Source organism: Danio rerio, chromosome 4 (genome assembly GCF_049306965.1).
Source record: "Danio rerio strain Tuebingen ecotype United States chromosome 4, GRCz12tu, whole genome shotgun sequence".
NCBI lineage: Eukaryota > Metazoa > Chordata > Actinopteri > Cypriniformes > Danionidae > Danio > Danio rerio.
The window spans coordinates 20,989-29,601 of record NC_133179.1 but is presented as its reverse complement, the minus strand read 5'-3'; the positions used below and the strand labels follow the sequence as shown (position 1 = coordinate 29,601).

Sequence of the window (8,613 nt, the reverse complement as noted above, 5' to 3'; positions counted from 1 at the left end):
AATGAGAACAAACCGGATTGGTGCAAAAACACGAATACTAATGAGACATTCTCGTCTGCTTTATTCTCTACTAAAACAAGCTTACAAAGCCTTTTAAAATCATAAGTATCATGATTTAAAGTATGAAAAAACAACCTAGACATCAGATAATCAAATTCTGACTGATAATATACAAACACATGGTGATGAAGTCACGATTTTTGAGAATGCTTTTTCAACACTTGGTCAATAGCCTTAAACTATCCTTATCCCTTTGTTCACCTAACATCTTTAAGCATAGAAAAATATTATATTAAAATTCAAATGAGATGTATTAAAATATATATTACAAAATATAAAATGTCAATTTAAAATTATAATGTTTAAATGAATGTCCATTGGCCACATGTATGACCAAGTAAATTATTTGATTAATTTTTATGTCACCTGAAATGCTTGTTTAATCTCTGTAAGTAATGAGAATTTCTTGATTGTTCCATAATTCTCTGGGCCCTAAATCAAGAGCTATCAGATTACTTACAATCTTTAAGCAACATGTAAGTTTACAATTATCCTTAAAATATTTCTAAGTCATGCTAGCATCAATTCAACATACTTCACTGTCTCAGAAACTATATTATGTAAATATGTAGTTTTCCACTGACCATATATTATTTAAGAGATGGTAATTATCATCATCATCATCATTAATATTATCATTAATTCTTATCATTTATGTCTCACATGTTAATTTGTAATTTTATACATCACTGGAGCGATTATAAGGAGCTGGACTAAATCAGCTATGCATTACACAGACGGTAACCCCATAAAAATATTTTTATCAGTAATTAGTTTTTGTTGGGTTAACAGTTTCTACATAATATCTAGATTAAAATGGTGAAAAAATGAACTCTAAATATTTCAAAACAACAGAGATATGAAGGATTGAAACAGACTTAAAGCATATGCAAATGAGAACAAACCGGATTGGTGCAGAAACATGAATACTAATGAGCCATTCGTGTCTGCTCTATTCTCTAATAAAACGCGATTTTAAAGGTCTTCATGAGCGATGATTAAAGCATCAATAAACAAGGAAGACATCAGGTAATCAAATTCTGAATGATAATATACAAACAAGAGCAAAAAAAAAAAAAAAAAAACGTGTGTCACCATGATTGAGAGCGCTGTCTCTCAACACCTGGCCATTGGCCTTAGACTGATCTTATGCCTTGAGTTTTACTTTCAGCAGTTTCTTTGACAAAGATGATATCAGTCTGGTTCGTGTTAATGCCCTAGTGGAGAGCAATATCAAAATTTGTTACTATTTTGTCACTCTCTCCTAGAGAAAGTAATAAAGAAAAATTACAAAGAAAATCCCACACTTTACATTTATCTCTATAGTATATAATTCATTTTTCTCAAGTATTTTTGGGGCAGGACGAGCCTCACTCAACTCATTTGAGATCCAAATCTTTTTGTAAAACACACAAACCTCTTAAAACCCAATTTTTTCATCAAAATATCAGAACCCAAAACAAACATAATGAGGATTTGGTCAAGTCCCTATCATAAATTGGCAACAAGACACTGGCCTGGGATTGATCAACCAGAGCTGATCGCCTCAGATGAGTGTGTGTAGGGTTTAAAGAGTCAACACCCGATGAATCTGAGGTACACTACTGATGAAGTGTCAAACATTTCCCTCTCTCTACTGGTCTTGGGATTGGTTTTTCTTTTGGTTACTCCCCCAACCCTTACCCATTGATCCTTCAGCGAAACCATTCCAAAGGCATTTGCACGTCGTACCACAATCAACAATTATAACACAAAACCAAACAAACAGATTAAGAATCTAGTGACTTCCCGATTACAAATTGACAACAAGACACTGGCCTGGGATTGATCAACCAGGGCTTATAGCCTCAGAGGAGTGTGTCTAGTGTTTAAAGAGTCGAAACACCCGATGAATCTGAGGTACACTACTGATAAAGTGTCTTAAATTTCCCTCAAAGCTGGTCTTGAGGGAGTAAAAAAGAAAAGAGAAAATTTACACCTCTTAAACATCGATCTCAACAACGCTTTCTTATCGAAACCATTCTAATGGTGCCACACATCATACCATGATTAACAATTATAACAGTAAAACACTTCCTCTGAAGTTATAAGGCCAAAGCCCACAGACAAGGCTAACCTCCTACACAGGTAAGATCAATGCTTTTTTTGGTATATAGCCAGACAAGTGTGTGTCCGTGTACGCAGCTCTGTGTCCTTACTCCAAAACGTCCTAGACTTGATGCAAGGATAGGGAAGATGTTGTAAATTTATCTAACTTCGCCAGAGCCATCAGCCTTGATGTATACCAATCTATGCTCAGGAACACTTAACAAGCTAGACGTAATAATCTCCAGAAAATGCACAGATAAGCCAACAAAAGAAACTAAAAAATTCCATTCAAAAGGACAGCAAATGCAGTATACATGTTGATAACAAGTGAAGATGCAAGTGAAACAAACAGTAAAGATATCATAATAAATATTGAAACATTTTGTATGATTTTAGTAGCTTGTACGATCTACTCAGGCAAAAAGTCAAACAGAAGTACACAAATTATCACTTAAAAAGGTTAATAAACAGGTCATTAAATAAAGACCAAAGTTAAGACAACACAAAGAATATTAAAACATCTTGATAAACCATACAAGCAACTGAAATCCTCAAACAAGGGCCTTAACCAAACTACACACCTTGTCGATCATGGTATCTCCCCTGCCAGAACAAAAACCAAACAGCTCACCATCTTTGAGAATACAGCGCTCAAAAAGGTAGACGTCAGCCTTCCTGTGTCTCTCTTCAGGGTTAATGCTCCCAACGGTTGTTCTCTGTGAGAATGATGTCGGTTTGGTTCTTGCATTAACTCTAGAGGTAAAAGCTGGTAGAAGCTTGTTACATTTTCTGCGATGTAACCGCCAGTTTGATCCTCGACCTGACACTTGCAGGCGTGGAGCGTCAGGACTCGTGCTCTTGATGCCTCTGATCTCGTTTGGGAATGTTTTCTGAACTTCCCAGATGTTGACTGGAAGTATTCTAGAGTAAATCAGCCATGGGAAAGGAGGTGGCACCGAAATGTTCGAGGCCAACTCGTTCTCCTGAGTCCACTTGTGGGATTCAGCTGATTTGGGCAAGGGTTCTCATTTACCCTGGAGAAATCTGGGGTTCTTGGGAGCTTTTCTCTGCATTTGACAGAGTAGGCCCCACATAGATTTCTGCAGACTCTTCTCGGGTGACCTGGGAAACCTTGCGGTGTTAACAAAAGGTCACTTGGGGGAGTGGTAAGTATTCAGCCCCCCTGGGTCCACTTGGACAGCACGCAGGGACGGTGGCCTGGGGCGAACAGGCCTTAAATGATGCCCAGTCTTCTACTGGTGATTAGCACCTCCACACAACAGCACATTGTTCACCAACACTGCATACACTACTACATTTCTCCAGGTATTTAGTTCTAGCTGTTCTCTAGTTCTAGGTGTTGTCTTAATAGTGTTGTCAAGTTCTAGGTGTTGAGTTGTAGATGTCATTGTCTTCCAGGTAATGTTCTATCTTCTAGGCATTGTATCTTATAGACATTGCTGTTTTAGATGTTTATTTCTAGGCTGTCATCTTCTAGGTTGTTTTTAGATGGAATCTAGGTGTCGTTGTCCTTTTAGGCATCATCGTCATCTAGTCTCATGTAGCTGTTAGATCTCATCGTCATCTAGTCGTCTTCATCTAGCTGTTGCTTTAGATCTTGTCGTCATCTAGTCGTCTTCATCTAGCTGTTGCTTTAGATCTCGTCGTCTTCATCTAGCTGTTGCTTTAGATCTCGTCGTCCTCATCTAGCTGTTGCTTTAGATCTCATTGTCATCTAGTCGTCTTCATCTAGCTGTTGCTTTAGATCTCGTCGTCTTCATCTAGCTGTTGCTTTAGATCTCGTCGTCCTCATCTAGCTGTTGCTTTAGATCTCATCGTCATCTAGTCGTCTTCATCTAGCTGTTGCTTTAGATCTCATCGTCGTCATCTAGCTGTTGCTTTAGATCTCGTCGTCTAGTTGTTGTTAGATCTCATCGTCATCTAGTCGTCTTCATCTAGCTGTTGCTTTAGATCTCATCGTCGTCATCTAGCTGTTGCTTTAGATCTCATCGTCATCTAGTCGTCTTCATCTAGCTGTTGCTTTAGATATCGTCGTCATCTAGCTGTCGTCGTCGGATCTCATTGTCATCTAGTCGTCTTATCTAGCTGTTGCTTTAGATCTTGTCGTCCTCATCTAGCTGTTGCTTTAGATCTTGCGTTGTCATCTAGTCGTCTTCATCTAGCTGTTGCTTTTGATCTCATCGTCGTCATCTAGCTGTTGCTTTAAATCTCATCGTCCTCATCTAGCTGTCGTCATCTAGCTGTTGCTTTAGATCTCATCGTCGTCTTCATCTAGCTGTTGCTTTAGATCTCATCGTCTTCATCTAGCTGTTGCTTTAGATCTCATCGTCGTCATCTAGCTGTTGTTAGATCTCCTCGTCGTCATCTAGCTGTTGTTGGATCTCATCGTCGTCATCTAGCTGTTGTTGGATCTCATCGTCGTCGTCATCTAGCTGTTGTTGGATCTCATCGTCGTCGTCATCTAGCTGTTGTTGGATCTCATCGTCGTCGTCATCTAGCTGTTGTTGGATCTCATCGTCGTCGTCATCTAGCTGTTGTTGGATCTCATCGTCGTCGTCATCTAGCTGTTGTTGGATCTCATCGTCGTCGTCATCTAGCTGTTGTTGGATCTCATCGTCGTCGTCATCTAGCTGTTGTTGGATCTCATCGTCGTCGTCATCTAGCTGTTGTTGGATCTCATCGTCGTCGTCATCTAGCTGTTGTTGGATCTCATCGTCGTCGTCATCTAGCTGTTGTTGGATCTCATCGTCGTCATCTAGCTGTTGTTGGATCTCATCGTCGTCATCTAGCTGTTGTTGGATCTCATCGTCGTCATCTAGCTGTTGTTAGATCTCATCTACGTCGTCTAGCTGTTGCTTTAGATCTCATCGTCGTCATCTAGCTGTTGTTGGATCTCATCGTCGTCGTCATCTAGCTGTTGTTGGATCTCATCGTCGTCGTCATCTAGCTGTTGTTGGATCTCATCGTCGTCGTCATCTAGCTGTTGTTGGATCTCATCGTCGTCGTCATCTAGCTGTTGTTGGATCTCATCGTCGTCGTCATCTAGCTGTTGTTGGATCTCATCGTCGTCATCTAGCTGTTGTTGGATCTCATCGTCGTCATCTAGCTGTTGTTGGATCTCATCGTCGTCATCTAGCTGTTGTTAGATCTCATCTACGTCGTCTAGCTGTTGCTTTAGATCTCATCGTCGTCATCTAGCTGTTGCCATCTAGCTGTTGCTTTAGATCTGGTCGTCCTCATCTAGCTGTCGTCATCTAGCTGTTGCTTTAGATCTCGTCGTCCTCATCTAGCTGTTGCTTTAGATCTGGTCGTCCTCATCTAGCTGTCGTCGTCATCTAGCTGTTGCTTTAGATCTCATCGTCATCTAGTTGTCTATCTAGCTGTTGCTTTAGATCTTGCGTCGTCATTTAGCAGTCGTCGTCATCTAGCTGTTAAATCTCGTCATCTAGTCGTCGTCATCTAGCTGTTGCTTTTGATCTCGTCGTCCTCATCTAGCTGTTGCTTTAGATCTCATCGTCCTCATCTAGCTGTTGCTTTAGATCTCGTCGTCCTCATCTAGCTGTTGCTTTAGATCTCGTCGTCCTCATCTAGCTGTTGCTTTAGATCTCGTCGTCGTCATCTAGCTGTCTTCATCTAGCTGTTGCTTTGGATATCGTCGTCATCTAGTTGTCTTCATCTAGCTGTCTTCATCTAGCTGTTGCTTTGGATATCGTCGTCATCTAGCTGTCTTCATCTAGCTGTTGCTTTGGATATCGTCGTCATCTAGTTGTCTTCATCTAGCTGTCTTCATCTAGCTGTTGCTTTGGATATCGTCGTCATCTAGCTGTCTTCATCTAGCTGTTGCTTTGGATATCGTCGTCATGTAGTTGTCTTCATCTAGCTGTCTTCATCTAGCTGTTGCTTTGGATATCGTCGTCATGTAGTTGTCTTCATCTAGCTGTCTTCATCTAGCTGTTGCTTTGGATATCGTCGTCATCTAGTTGTCTTCATCTAGCTGTTGCTTTAGATCTTGCGTCGTCATCTAGTCGTCTTCATCTAGCTGTTGCTTTAGATATCGTCGTCATCTAGCTGTCGTCGTCAGATCTCATTGTCATCTAGTCGTCTTATCTAGCTGTTGCTTTAGATCTTGTTGTCCTCATCTAGCTGTTGCTTTAGATCTTGCGTCGTCATCTAGCTGTTGCTTTAGATCTCATCGTCCTCATCTAGCTGTCTTCATCTAGCTGTTGCTTTAGATCTTGTTGTCTTCATCTAGCTGTTGCTTTAGATCTCATCGTCGTCATCTAGCTGTCTTCATCTAGCTGTTGCTTTGGATATCGTCGTCATCTAGTTGTCTTCATCTAGCTGTTGCTTTAGATCTTGCGTCGTCATCTAGCTGTTGCTTTAGATCTCATCGTCCTCATCTAGCTGTCTTCATCTAGCTGTTGCTTTAGATCTTGTTGTCTTCATCTAGCTGTTGCTTTAGATCTCATCGTCTTCATCTAGCTGTTGCTTTGGATATCGTCGTCATCTAGTTGTCTTCATCTAGCTGTTGCTTTAGATCTTGCGTCGTCATCTAGCTGTTGCTTTAGATCTCATCGTCCTCATCTAGCTGTTGCTTTAGATCTCATCGTCGTCATCTAGTTGTCTTCATCTAGCTGTTGCTTTAGATCTCGTCGTCGTCATCTAGCTGTTGCTTTAGATCTCGTCGTCGTCATCTAGCTGTTGCTTTAGATCTCATCGTCGTTATCTAGCTGTCGTCCTCATCTAGCTGTTGCTTTAGATCTTGCATCGTCATTTAGCTGTCGTCCTCATCTAGCTGTTGCTTTTTGATCTCGTCATCTAGTTGTCTTCATCTAGCTGTTGCTTTAGATCTCATCGTCGTTATCTAGCTGTCGTCCTCATCTAGCTGTTGCTTTAGATCTTGCATGGTCATTTAGCTGTCGTCCTCATCTAGCTGTTGCTTTTTGATCTCGTCATCTAGTTGTCTTCATCTAGCTGTTGCTTTAGATCTCATCGTCGTTATCTAGCTGTCGTCCTCATCTAGCTGTTGCTTTAGATCTTGCATCGTCATTTAGCTGTCGTCGTCATCTAGCTGTTGCTTTAGATCTTGCATCGTCATTTAGCTGTCGTCCTCATCTAGCTGTTGTTTTAGATCTCGTCATCTAGTTGTTGTTAGATCTCATCGTCATCTAGTCGTCTTTATCTAGCTGTTGCTTTTGATCTCATCGTCCTCATCTAGCTGTCGTCATCTAGCTGTTGCTTTAGATCTCGTCGTCCTCATCTAGCTGTCGTCATCTAGCTGTTGCTTTAGATCTCGTCGTCATCTAGTTGTCTTCATCTAGCTGTTGCTTTGGATCTCATCGTCCTCATCTAGCTGTTGCTTTAGATCTCGGCGTCCTCATCTAGCTGTCTTCATCTAGCTGTTGCTTTAGATCTTGCGTCGTCATCTAGCTGTTGCTTTAGATCTTGCATCGTCATCTAGTTGTCTTCATCTAGCTGTTGCTTTAGATCTCATCGTCGTCATCTAGCTGTTGCTTTAAATCTCGTCGTCCTCATCTAGCTGTTGCTTTAGATCTTGCATCGTCATCTAGTTGTCTTCATCTAGCTGTTGCTTTAGATCTCATCGTCGTTATCTAGCTGTTGTCATCTAGCTGTTGCTTTAGATCTTGCGTCGTCATCTAGCTGTTGCTTTGTCAATTGTCACCTAAGCTTAGCTGTTGTCTCTGGCTTAGCTGTTCTCTGGCTTTGGAAGCTTAGCGGTTGTCTTCGAGTGTTGTCAAAGCTTAGCAGTTGTAGTCAATTGTCACCTAAGCTTAGCAGTTGTAGTCAATTGTCACCTAAGCTTAGCTGTTGTAGTCTCTGGCGTTGTAAGCTTAGCCTAAACTTAGCTGTTGTCGTCAATTGTTGTCAAAGCATAGCTGTTGTTGCAACTGTTGGCACAAAGTGTAGCTGTTCTCTCTGTGACAACAACAGCTAAGCTTCCAACACCAGAGAGAACAGCTAACTTGTGCCAAAAATTGACAACAACAGCTACACTTTGTGACAACAGCTAAGCTTCCAACACCAAAGCATAGCTGTTGTTGTCAATTTTTGGCACAAGTTAGCTGTTCTCTCTGGTGTTGGAAGCTTAGCTGTTGTTGCCAACTGTTGTCATAGGTTAGCTGTTCTCTGTAGGAGTTCTAGGGGTAAGAGTTCTAGGGGTAAGAGTTCTAGGGGTAAGAGTTCTAGGGGTAAGAGTTCTAGGGGTAAGAGTTCTAGGGGTAAGAGTTCTAGGGGTAAGAGTTCTAGGGGTAAGAGTTCTAGGGGTAAGAGTTCTAGGGGTAAGAGTTCTAGGGGTAAGAGTTCTAGGGGTAAGAGTTCTAGGGGTAAGAGTTCTAGGGGTAAGAGTTCTAGGGGTAAGAGTTCTAGGGGTAAGAGTTCTAGGGGTAAGAGTTCTAGGGGTAAGAGTTCTAGGGGTAAGAGTTC

General features: G+C 41.2%; 1 long non-coding RNA gene across 1 annotated transcript; it reads left to right on the top strand.

Annotated features, from left to right (window-relative positions):
- Positions 1 to 2,837: 2,837 nt before the first annotated feature.
- LOC141381991 (uncharacterized) lies at positions 2,838 to 8,409 on the top strand. The gene is made up of 2 exons (XR_012402927.1): positions 2,838 to 8,091; positions 8,275 to 8,409. It is a non-coding gene; the product is annotated as an uncharacterized lncRNA (long non-coding RNA).
- The last annotated feature ends 204 nt before the right edge of the window (positions 8,410 to 8,613 follow it).